This window comes from Abrus precatorius, unplaced genomic scaffold (assembly GCF_003935025.1).
Source record: "Abrus precatorius isolate BTA unplaced genomic scaffold, Abrus_2018 Scaffold9, whole genome shotgun sequence".
In the NCBI taxonomy this organism is placed as follows: Eukaryota; Viridiplantae; Streptophyta; class Magnoliopsida; order Fabales; family Fabaceae; genus Abrus; species Abrus precatorius.
The window spans coordinates 2633314-2646539 of record NW_020874439.1 but is presented as its reverse complement, the minus strand read 5'-3'; positions in this window follow the sequence as shown (position 1 = coordinate 2646539).

Sequence of the window (13226 nt, the reverse complement as noted above, 5' to 3'; positions counted from 1 at the left end):
GGGTTTCTCTTAACGTTCATTCTTTATGTCGATATCATAGACTCCATAGTCACACGACTCTTCAGCTGAAGCACCATTCTTATCTGCAAATTTTCTCCTAAACTACTAGTGTCACAGCTCATTGCTTGCTGTTCTTGCTTGTCTTATTACCAGCATGCTCGAGTCATTCCCTGAAGAACCACTTCCCACTAAAGCTCCAACATAAGATGTCTTACAACACCATTCATTTTATTTGCTCAGATCCATCCCTTTTAAGCCTTACATTTCAGAACTTGCACGTGATATGTTGCTGATCCACTGCTACTCACTCATTTTTCGATCAATTAAAATTAAAGTTGGTATTTTGTTTAATTTGTTTCTAATTTGTTAGAAATTGAAATAATCTTTAATTTAGTAGTGGTACCATGGGTAGAGCGGTGCAAATGTTGACGATAAATGTTATATATAAAATTGAAAATAATATTTAATTAATACCGGTTTAATCACGTTTTAATTATGGTTCAATAATTAAACCTTGAACCAGTGTCTTTACGATTCAATGACTGGTCTGATTTTAAAATCATTGATAAAAAAAAATAAAAATAGAAAATAGAAAGCAATTGGATAGTAACGTTTACTGTTATGTCTCACTTTTGAACTTGTTTTTTTGTTCAACTCTAACTTTTGAACCTAAGTTGTCTCTTTAAACTTGGCTTCTGACGTACGCGGCTTCATTGCCACTTGAAGCTCTGAAGTGCTTTTACGCAAGATGACAACTAATCAACGGTGAATGCAAGTGCCACCAGTTCTTTTGTTTTGGATCATTCCTAAAGCCATTATGGAACTGGAAAGCCATTTAGTATGATTGTTTTTGGATTAACTTTTTTAACAAGTACTTACAAAATATAAATAAGTAAGGGTTACTTTGAATAATTTTTTTTTGGATAAGTATAAGTAAAAATTTTAGTAAAATGAATTTAATTGAGTGAAAAGCAACTTATGATTTTATATATTATTCAAAAAATTATTTAATTTCTCTAAAACGAGAACATATGAGAAAAATTTTATTAATTTTTTTTAGAAGAATTCATTCACAAGTACATTCAAATTGGGCTTAATAAAATATTGACTTAGGTTTTACCCTTTTCCAAACTTTTTTTTCTTCCTTTATTTCTTTTTAAATCAAAGCATATAATTTAATTTTAATTTAAACGACAAGCTTTATTTATTATATCTCACTTTTTTTTTCCTTCAATAAGTGTATTCGAAAACTAATCTTGATTCCCTTTTAGAAATTAGATCAAAAGATGAGGATTACTCAAATTTTAAAAAGAGTATTTGGAACTATTATTACTCAATGTGGTACATCTTAACAAAGTGTTTATTTGAAAATTTATCTAAACTATGCATGTATCTTTAAATTGAAAGTAATTAATTTGACCTTGGATGAGAATGAAGAAAAAAAAAAAGAAAAATAAAAAAAGTTAAAGTAAAAATAATGTAGAAAAGATGTGTTTGAATGGATACAAATAAAAGAAAGAGTGAAAAAAAATACTCCATTTATATAGATGAGTAGAAAAGAGTGAAAAAGGTTTACATTGTAAAAGATATTTTTTAAAAATGATAATAATAATTCAATAAATTTTTTTTACTATAATAATATAACAACAATAACAACTAAGTTTTATCTTATTAAGTGAAGTCGGCTACATGAATCACACGACGCCATTAAGCTCAATCAAAAACAAATTTTTAAAAATTTAGTTAATCAAAAGATTTCTTTTGATAACTTTGTCTAAGATTCTTTTGAATCTCCCACAATCCCTTTTTACCATACCAAAAGTCATGTGATCCACTCTCCTTATTGACGCCTCCAAAGGTCTTCTTTGCAAATGACCAAAACTAGCTTAGATGATTTTCAGTCATCTTTTAAATTATAGATACTACTTCAATATTTATTCGTATACTATCATTTTTTATTATGTCCTTTTTCATATGTTCACTTATCTACCTTAACATTTTCATATATGTCACTTTCACTATTTTTTTTGTGTTGTTCCTTTAAGCCCTAACGTTGACTACCATACAGGATAGTTAGTTGTATTGTAATATGGTAAAACTTTTGTTTTAGTTTAATAGGTACTTTACGATCACAAATAACTCTTGATGTCTTTCTTCACTTTAACCACCTAGCTTGTATTTTGTAAGTAACATCTTTATTAATTTCTCTATCATTTTGCATGATTTATCCTAAGTACCTGCAACTAAAAATTTACGGTATAAAATTATCTCTAAATTTAACTTTCCATGCATGATCCTTATCTTATTTTTTGCTAAAGCTACAATGCATACACTCTTTCTTACTTCTACTCAAGTGAAAATCCTTAGATTCTAAAGTCCCCCTCCACAACTTCATTAGCCTTTTCTTTCGAATTCTTGCCTAACACTATATCATTTGCAAATAACATGCAGGGAAAGATAATATTTTATATGTCATTTGTATGCACATCTAGAACTAGATTAAATAAGGGCTCAAAGTGGAGCCTTGATGTAACCTATTATTAGGAAGTCCTTAGATACGCCTACAAAAGTTCTCACACATGTAATTACCCCCTCATACATGTCTTATATAGCCAGAATATATGTTATACAAACCATTTCTTTTCTAAAGCTTCACTTTTTACTATAATAATATTTTTATACATAATATATTATCAAGTATTAAAATTTATTTAAAAAATAAAGACTCTTCCTTCCTATTTCTTCCCACTTAGAAGGATAGTTTTTTTACCAAATAAAGAATACCTCATATTTTCTTCCCTTCCCCTCTCCTTAAGAGTTCTCTAAACTGCTCCCAGGCCTCATATAGAGATTTAGAGGCATATTGTTTGTAGTTGGATATTTCTGCGATGAAATTAGCACAAGAAGATGGGAAAAAGTATTTCCTCAAAAATTGGTTAGTCAAATCATCCCATGTCATGATGGAATTAGTTGGTAGTGTTGAAAACTATGCATTCACCTTTTCTATGACAGAGAATGATAAAAGGCAAAGTCTAATGGCATTAGTAGTGACCTCATTCCTCATTACATTTTATAGTGTTTGTGAGCCAAACGAACTTCTTTAGATGGAGGTTGGGGTCTTCATTGAATGAACTTCCAAACTGCATAGATTTCTGAATTACACTAATAAGAGCCAACTTCAATTAGAAGTTATTGGCCTTCATATTAGGGGCCACAATACTTCTAGCTACACCTCAGCAGTGAGTGTAAGAATATTCTTGCTAAGTTCTTCTTTGTATCATTCTTTACTCTTTCAACTCTTTTCTTTGTATATGTACAATCTTTACAATATTTGGATTAAAATATGTAAGCTATAAGACACTTAGAACGAGTGAGAATATAACAAAGGAAATTCCCAAAAGAAAATGATATAAAACAAAACAAATATTTAAAAATAGAATTAACTAAATAAATAAATAAAAATGTTCAAATCAATTCAATGGTGAATATTCTCAATATTACGAAAACAATCCCTAACAACAACACAAAAAACTTATTCGTAGGCAAGTGTACCTGTCAAAAAGAAGTAAAAAAAGTTTTTAAATTGAGTTCCCAGAATATTATCACATAGAGATTATTTTCAATCATCAAACTATTGTGATTTAATTGTATGAACTTAAATAGTGCATAATAAAATAAAACATAATCGAGAAAGATTCAAACTAAATAGTAATTAAGAAAAGAAGAGGATAACTCAAATTTCTGAGAACTATTTGAGGTAAACCTCAGGCTTTTGGTTTCATCTTTACTCCACTTAATGTTGACTTTTAGTTTAACTCCAATCTCGGTTTCCCTACAATCATCAATCACTCATACTTAAACTACTAACATCCAATGATCATGTAATGTTAGCAGTTTTTTCTCTAGCTATTACCCCCAATTGTCATTGATAAGTCTGTATTTTGATATATTTTTAAATCTATATTTACATGCTTGATCCTTGTTTGATTAGGATTTTACACTAATTTATATATTAATTATGCAATTTAGCATTAGATAAGCATAATTGTATTTTGGATACATTTTGGGCTTAAATTGGATGAAAAATAGGGTTTGTCACAGCCAATACGTCCACACCCTAGCATTTAGCATTAGAATTCTTTGACCATATGCATGGCTTACATGCAAGAAGTCCAAGTTTAAAAAAATATTAAGATTTTGAAACCCTATTAAAGGAACCTTATGAGCGACGACTTGGGCATTTTTTCACTTTTTTTTTACACCTCCATCTTCGTTTTGACTAGCCACTAACAACTATTGGAGCTTTGGAATTGTGTCTTGGAATGAATAGCTCTTTTCATCTCTTCTCTGTTGGAGACTCCTTTAATTTGCATTTACTTTCTGAATAACTATGAATTATTTTATTATTGTTTTGGTTTTCCATTATATTATGTCTAGGTAAATCCATAACTAGAACTGTGGTGACTCATTTTCATAAGTTTATGTGATTTTTATGATTAATAATAATTTCATGTTTTCACTTTAATTGATTTTTATCCTATTATGCTATATTTGTATGTTTAAAATTGACAACTCTTAAATATACCATAATTAATTATATTATAGGCGACCATACTGCATATAGTTAATAAATCTATAGGATAAAACGAGATAAAGATTGGATGTATCAAACTTTGTTCTTTTTTTTTTAATCGTTATAAAATTGATAGCTCATAAACTCCTTATACTTTCTCTTCCTTTTGCCTTGCACGATCATTGAGGATATTAGCTTAGTAAAAAGATTGTTAACATTGTATGACCATTAAGTGTTAATAGATTAGTATGAGTGGTTGTCATAAAAGCATATGAATAAAACTGAAAGTTGTATAATATTGAATGATTTGATCTATTGAATGATGTGTACAAGAGGCTTTATATAGGAAAGCCTAAACAGAAAAACAGACCAGCAGAATACATGACAGAAAAACAGTTAATGATTAGTTGCCAAGTTCCTAATTTTCTTTATTAACCAATACGATCCCGCAAGCTGAGGAGTAAATGTTAATAATCCCCAACTTGGAAACTAAATGAGAAAAAGGAGATGGCTTGAGAGCTTTGATAAGAATATCAGTTGTTTGTTCTGAACTGGTGATAGGCAAAAGGTGAAATAATTTTTCTTGAAGCTTATCCCTTACAATATGACAGTTAACCTCAATATATTTTGTTCGTTCATAAAAAAATGCGTTAAAAGCAATGTGTTGTGCAGGTTGACTGTCACAATATAACAAGGCTGGACTAATAAAGGGAATTTTTAAATTCTGTGAAATATATGTTAGCCATTGCAATTCAATCACAGTGGAGGCAAGTGCCTTATATTTAGCTTCTATAAAGGACTTAGATGTGGTTGATTGCTTCTTTGATTTCCAGGAAACAAGGCTGTCTCCTAATAAGATGCACTAGCCAATAAAAGATTTACAAGTTTAGGGACAAGTTGCCCAATCTAAATCACTAAAAGCCTTAAATTGTAAGGGAAAAGAGGTAGAATAAAACAAGCCTTATCTTGGAGCTCCTTTGATATATCTGAGGATTCTCAATGATGCTTATTGATGAAGGTTTATAGGAGATGACATAAATTGGCTAAGCTGTTGAACAACAAAAGAGATGTTAGGCCTAGTTGTAGTTAGGTAAAGTAATTTTTCGATGAGTCCCCTATATTCCACTACATCTGAATAAAGCTCTTCATCAGTTGGTTTGACTTTATGCGGCTTGGCCATAGGACTTGGAGCAGGTTGCAACCTCTAAACCAAAAAAATATGTAAGAGGACCTAAATCTTTAATTTTAAACTGATTGTCTAGTTTCTTCTTAACAAATTGATAGTTTTCATGGGATCGCATGAGCATTTTATTGAACACACACATGAAGGAAGGGGCCTTAAAACTTCCAATACTTCCTATAACGTTTTTAGGTCAGTGTAGTATGTAGAGATATTTCGCTCACCTTGCTTGATAGAATAAGCATCTTGGAGTAGATTGGAGATCCTAAAATGATCCCTTTTTGAAAATTGGTCATTCAAATATTGCCATAATTCTTAAGCATCATCTATGTATATAAGACTTTGTGCAATCTCAGGAGAAAGTGTCTTCATGATCCAAGATACAACAATATTGTTGCATCTTTCCCAAGCATCTCAAACTAAGTCACTTTCATCAGGTTTCTTGATAGATCCATCAAGAAATTTGTATTTGTTCTTGGACAACATTTCTCTCTTGAAGTTCTTGCCCAAAGAATGGTAATTGACCCCATTTAGTTATGGGTCAGAAATAATGGTGGCTTGGTTGTCTCCTAGATGGAGATAATATGCACTTGACAGGTTTTATAATTGATCCTCATTTTTGAATGAGCCTTTTTCTTTGGTTGATTTTTCTTCTCCAGCCATGAATGAATATAGGAAAAAAAGCTAGTAGAAGATCATGAAAGAGCGGAAGAAATAAGCTTGGCAGAACCCTTCCAAAGAGTTCTCTAGTAATATAAAAGAATATAAATAAAACTAAAAGTTGTACAGTATTGAATGATTGTATCTATCGAATAATGTGTACAAGAGGTTTTATTTAGGAAAGCCTATTGAATGATTGTATCCATCGAATGATGTGTACAAGAGGCTTTATATAGGAAAGCCTAAATAGAAAAATAGACTGACATAATACATGATAGAAAAACAGCTAACGATTAGTTGTCAAGCTCCTAATTTTCTTTATTAACCAATATGTCAATCATAAGAAAACCGAATTGGAATTAATCTAAAAGTGAATATAAAGAAGTGTAAAGGTGAAATCATATGCCTTAGGTTCTTATCGATTAGTTTATTGTCAGAGGTTGCATTATTTTAATTATTTTTAATTAGTTTTAAATTTAAACCATTATTTTATTTAATATTCATATCCTTTAATTTTGAATAATTGAATTAAGAAATTCTTAGTAATTAAAAATAATTCTTATGTAATATAATATTTTAGGAACATATTTAAAAACCTTTTATTACATTTTGACAAGTACACTTATCCATGAACAAGTTTTTTATGCAAAACAAAAAGAAAGAGAAAGTATAAAGAGCCCATGAGTTTTTTAATTTAATAACCAATTGAAAAAGGAAAAATAAACTTGGTTTACTTAATTTTTTGTCTCATTTTGTCTTATAGATTCATTATCTATATGTGATACGGACTCCTACAATGCAATCAATTATAAGATGTTAAGAGTCATCAATTCTTAACATACAAATATATAAACAATAGGACAAAAATCAATTAACAAAGGAAACTGCAATTGTCATTTAAATAGAAAGATCACATAATGAGATAAACAAAGTAAGCAATTGTAAAACAAAATTCATATTCAATCAAAATTCATATTCAAGGAGAAAGAGATGAGAAGAGTTAATGTCTCTAAAAAGCACTTCTGATCACCCGTTCAAACTCTAGAGAGATATCTTATATCTTTACCAATAATTTTCACTCTTAAACAGCTCCAAGAGTTCTCAAAAGTCGGCTAGACAAAAGCTTTCCTTCGCGGGCACCTTAAAAACCCTAAAAAATCTCCAAATTTGATTCACCAGGTAAGTAGCACAATCATGCATACTATTAAATGCACGATCGTGCTTAACCTCAAACCACTCTCATGGTGAATTTTAAGCAAGGTTATGCTTCATACTAAGTGTGGCCCTACTTTCCATTACATTTTCTTCGATTACAACCAAAATAATTTTTCAATTTGTTGGTGACTAATTCATGATAAACTACAACAATTAATGAATAAATCAATACAAAATTTTCATCAACTAAGGGCCAAACATATAAAAAATAAGCTATAAAAATATTCCAAAATATAAACTTATCACCCGTCGTTGACTCAATACGTAAGCGTCTTAATTTTGTACTGCTTGATTGAATATTGATTGTTTTTAATGTTTCTTGACCTGGATTATTTACATTGCTAACATGAATTAGAACTATCCTATTCTCTGTAGAATAAGCTTTCCAATGTAGTTTTTAAAGTGCAAATCGGAGTCCAGTTAATGTTTTGTTCCAATTTCATAATTTACACCAATTAATAGAAATTTCTATTGTGTGAGAATGCTATTTTAATTTTAGTTCTTGAATTTTACCACTTTTAATTGAGTAATATTGGTCAAAATTAGTTTTAATACATTTTGTACTTTTATTTTTGAAAAGGGAACACAACGACACTACATAAATGTTAAGTGGATCATAAACGAGCAAAATACAAGTATGACAAGTCTGTATTTTGATATAATCTTACAACCTATATTTACATGCTCGACTCTTATTTGATTAAGATTTTACACTAATCCACGTTACAAAAAGCATGATTCAAGCGATATGCACGGTCATGCTTATGAGCTTACATGATTATGCTCTTTACTAGAATAATGAAATTAAAAGAACTCTTAAGATTTTGAAACCCTATTTAAGGAACATTGAGAGCTGTGACTAGGACATTTGGGATTTTTTGCCAATTGTTGATGACTTTTGGAGTTTTTGGAGCGCATTTTTAGGATCAAGAATTTTTTTCATCTCTTCTTCATTGGAAACTTCTTTAGTTATGTTTACTTCTCAAATGACTATGAATTGATTTATTATTATTTTAGTATACTAATGTTATTGAGTTTAGCCACACTTGCTTGCCTTGAAATTTGAATTCATAACTCAACCTTAATAACTAACTCAATGGAAAGAAGTATTTGCAAAATCTTGCATTCTTTGGTAATGAGTAGTAACAATTTTCAGTGGATAATATTTGGAATTCAAAGGAAAAAACAAGGTTAGTATGCTAATGACACTTAGTGGATGTGCTTAAAAGCACTAGTATCGGTACATGTAACTTTCTGATGAAAATTTTTGAGTAGTAAGTATAAGATGTGAATCCTAGATTGAGTCAGCACTTGAGTGCGTGGTGTGGAATGGAAGGGAATGTAATCCCACATTAGGTTGATGCTTGAGTGCATGGTATGAAGAATGAAATCAAAAGATATTATAACTATTTAGAAAGTAAATGGTGTAATACGTTCGGTCTCTTGTGAAAGAAAGTGACATCGTTCTTGTTATAATGATAGATGAAGGATAAGGATGACCTCGAAATTTGAGAGATTTATTAAAGTTAGATGACATACTAATATCTTATAAGTGTGCCTAAGACAAAGAATATATCATGCAAGTATAGGACATGCTTCTCTCGAGCACGCCTTTAATGGTGATCTTGTAATTCTAGCACGGGACATCTTTACGTGGAGCACAAAGCATGCTCACTAGAGTTTAGTACAAAGTATGTTGAAATTTATTATTTTGTTAATTCTATTAATTCTTTACTATTTTCTATAACTTTTCTTAGTAACTTAGCATGTTTTGTCCAAATTATACTTTTATTACTTTCTATGATAAATTCAAAAGATATTAACTAATTCAAAAAATAAAATAGGTTAAAATACTTAAAAAATTGTAAAATGATAATTTATCACTGGTACCATTATTTATTTTTATATATATTTACCATCCGTTGGATAAATTTATCATCACACATTTAATAATATAATAAAACAGTAATTTATCAAAAATTAATTCAATATTTATTAATCAGGACACATCTATTGATATTTTTGACAAATTTCTAATAGTGATAACTAAAAAATTAATTTTTACATTAATGTCAATTATTTCTATTTTGATTTTGTAAATAATTTAAAAAGTATTATTTTAATACAGTGCAATAGATTTTTTAAATATTTGGCTATTATATAGATATTTTGAAGAATTTATTATTACTATGTTTATTTTTAATTTTTTTCTTATTAAACAAGTCTTTTCATCATCACTTTAATTTGCTATAAAAATTAATTTGACAAAATTTAGTCTGTCAAAATTTAATTTATTATTAAGTTAAACTCTTAACATTTTACTATTTAATCCATTTTAAATATTAATATAGTGATATTATAAATCTTTTAAAAACTAATTTAATGCTAATTTGTTTAGAAGAACAATATAGTAATGATATAATATTTAAAGAATTAATTTAGTGTTTCAAAATTTTGAAAGATCTATCCAATAAAACTATATTCTTTAGATGATAATTTTTTTAAAAAGGTAAATTCAACATTTTCTTTATAATATTTTTATTCTTTTAATAATAAATAAATTTTTACTTAAAATTATAATATTTAACTTTTTAATTTATTAAATTTTACTCTTTTTATTTTTTAATACGTGACATTTAAGGTTTGCATATAAATACCAAGAAAAGTAGTAATTTTTATGATTTAGAATGAATTTATTAATCTTTTTTTAATCATATCCCTGTCATTTTCATTCTCCCTCCACTGAAAATTACTCACAATAACTTATTTTCTCGCTATAATAAAGTGTCTACTTTTTTTTTTGGACCAAAGAGAAGCATATGAAACATCTAAAGCATTTTTTATTTATTAAATGAAAATAAGTTTCCTTCTTTAATTTTTAGTCTTACAAATTTGACCATTGAAAATTTTGATTTGAAAAATTATGGGAAGATTTTTGCTTTCTACCAAAAAAATTTAATATTACTTATAGTTTCACTTTAGATATTTTAATTCTTAACTTCGAAAAATTTACAACTCCACAGACATGACTAAGAAGGATAGATTTTTATTATCTGAAATATATTTAAATACTGAAATTACAAATCTAGAAATTAAAAATGAAGGTGCTCAACTTATTTCTACAAAAGAATTTCAAATTCATTTGCTAGACTTGAATATTGGCGTAGAAGGAAATTTTGCTCTCAATCTCAATGTTATTCTAGATTCTCCAAAACCATTTCAAAGTTATCTTCCATTTTATTTTAACAAAGAGCCACATGACAATGATGAAGAGATCAGTAATGATATTGGTATAACTAAGTTTTATGTGCTATATCTATTTTAAATATTTATTGGTATGAAGATGGGTGGAGGCGGAGGATATAATGCTCTAGGTGTGAAAGAGAGTGCGGAAGGAGAGAGAGAGAATGAGCTCTAAGCTTGGTTGAGGTGTGAGGGACTCAATTGGTTGAATGGTGATGATCCAACCGTGAGTGATGTAAAAGCAATTCTGAAATTTAAAGTTTCTTTCTTTGTGAGTTTTCTATTTCAAACGAAAATTAATTTAGTATTATGTTCAAAACTTCTTCATTTTTATCACAAATCAAAATTAAAACTTGTTGAGTTTGTACGTTATATTAACCAAACAATTCACATCTCCAACATTATTAAGCAAAGAAAAGAAAAGAAATTAGTGGAATGGTTCACAGTTAATAGAGAAAAAAAAGAAAGAAAGAGATAATAGAGAGAACAATAAGAAAAGTAGCACCAAATGTGGAAGAGATAAACTTTATTAATGCAAAGAAGACAAAGAGAACCTACAGTGAAAGAGATAAAGAGAACAACTTTGTTAGCTCATAAAAGACAAAGAAGATGAAGAGAACTTACAAATGTAACAGCGACCAACTTTGTCAGCAAGACAAAGAGATTTAAGAGCGTTCTTTATTTATAAGATAAAAAAAAAAAGACTTTAGAGAATTGTTATCTACTAATCATTCTTAGTTAGAGAGCGGTTGACAAACTGCTCTCAGAAGTATATATTAAAAAGCAGTTTTCTATGAACTGCTCTATAAAGTGTGTGACTTTAGAGAGTAGTTAACAGATAACCGCTCTCAAAAGTATAGATTAGAGAGCAGTTCATAGTGAACCACTCTCAAAAGTATATATTAGAAAGCGGTTCTCTACTAACCTCTCTCAGAAGTATATATTAAAGAGTGTTTCAATATTAACCGCTCTTAGAGGTATACCTTAGAGAGCGGTTCAACGATAATTGCTCTCTAAATATATTATTATAAGGTGGTTCGTACTAACCGCTGTCTAAGTTAGTGCTCCAAAAGTTTGTTTATGTCTTAGTAAAAATAATAACTTCAATAAAGAGAGAAGTTATAAGATCATTTTTTTCATTGAGAAAGTCCTTCTAACTATAAAGGAAAAGTGGTCAAGAGAGAACTTAAGATCTCCAATATTTATCCAACAAGATAATGAAAGAACTCCTATTAATCCTAATGATGAGTTCCTTCTTGCAACTACAAAAGATGAGTTTGGCATACGTTTGATGTGTCAATCAAAAAATTCTCCAAATTTAAATTTTTTAGATCTTGAATTTTTTTAGTGCTATACAGTCATTATAATATAAGGAATTACCTAAAACTGTTGATGAGCTTGTTGGTGTAGTGGTAAAATCATTTGAAAACTTTTCCTTAGTGAAGTTCAATCGCATACTTTTAACATTGGAGCTATGCATGAAAACCAAATGTTTCAATAATATAAAATATCATATGTTAATAAAGAGAGGATAGAAAGGGAAGGACAATTACCCAATAAAATGAAGTGCCATCCAATATTAGTGTAAGAAGTTTTAAATTATTTAAATACTGTCTGATTTATTTTAAGCTATTGTTATTTTACCTTACCTATTCCTTACAGTCACATTCTTATATATATTTTTTGTCTTAACCATTGATTCCCTCAAAAAAGGAGTAGATACTATAACATGTCACATTCATTCTTTTGATAAGTTAAAAATATCTAAAATACCATGAGACATATAACTATTGCAGCTAACCTTTTGTTTTAAGCTAGTTATAAAATTAGCAAAAAGAAATCAGTGAGAGATGAAGAAAAAATAAAATTGAATAGTTTGGTAGAGCCTTAGAAATATATTTGACAAAATTATATATATCACTAATAAAATTCAAAGTTCACGTAAAGTAAAATGCTAAATTTGTAAACATCTAAAAGAAAATTTACAAAATTTAGATAATGATATCTAGTAGGAGTACTTCATAAAATTAAACTATAATATTTTCAAAAAACTTAGGAAGATAATTTTTTAACATCTTTCTAACCACGGGTTGAAATTTCTTTTCCTAGAAAGCTGTTAGGATCAAATATCTTGATCAACTTCGAGAAAATCTCTAACTTTTTATTAATTTTTGTCTTCTTGTAAGCATGTATCAGTATTATCTTGTGTTATCTGTCTATGATGCAAGTGTTAACATCTTTTTTTTTTTTTAGACACTATCGCCATTTTTTAATTAAACTTTTACAAAGTTGTTACCTTTTTTTCCTTTTTTTTTCTTTATAATTTCACTCAAGTATCTTCCTCTTTAAAATTAG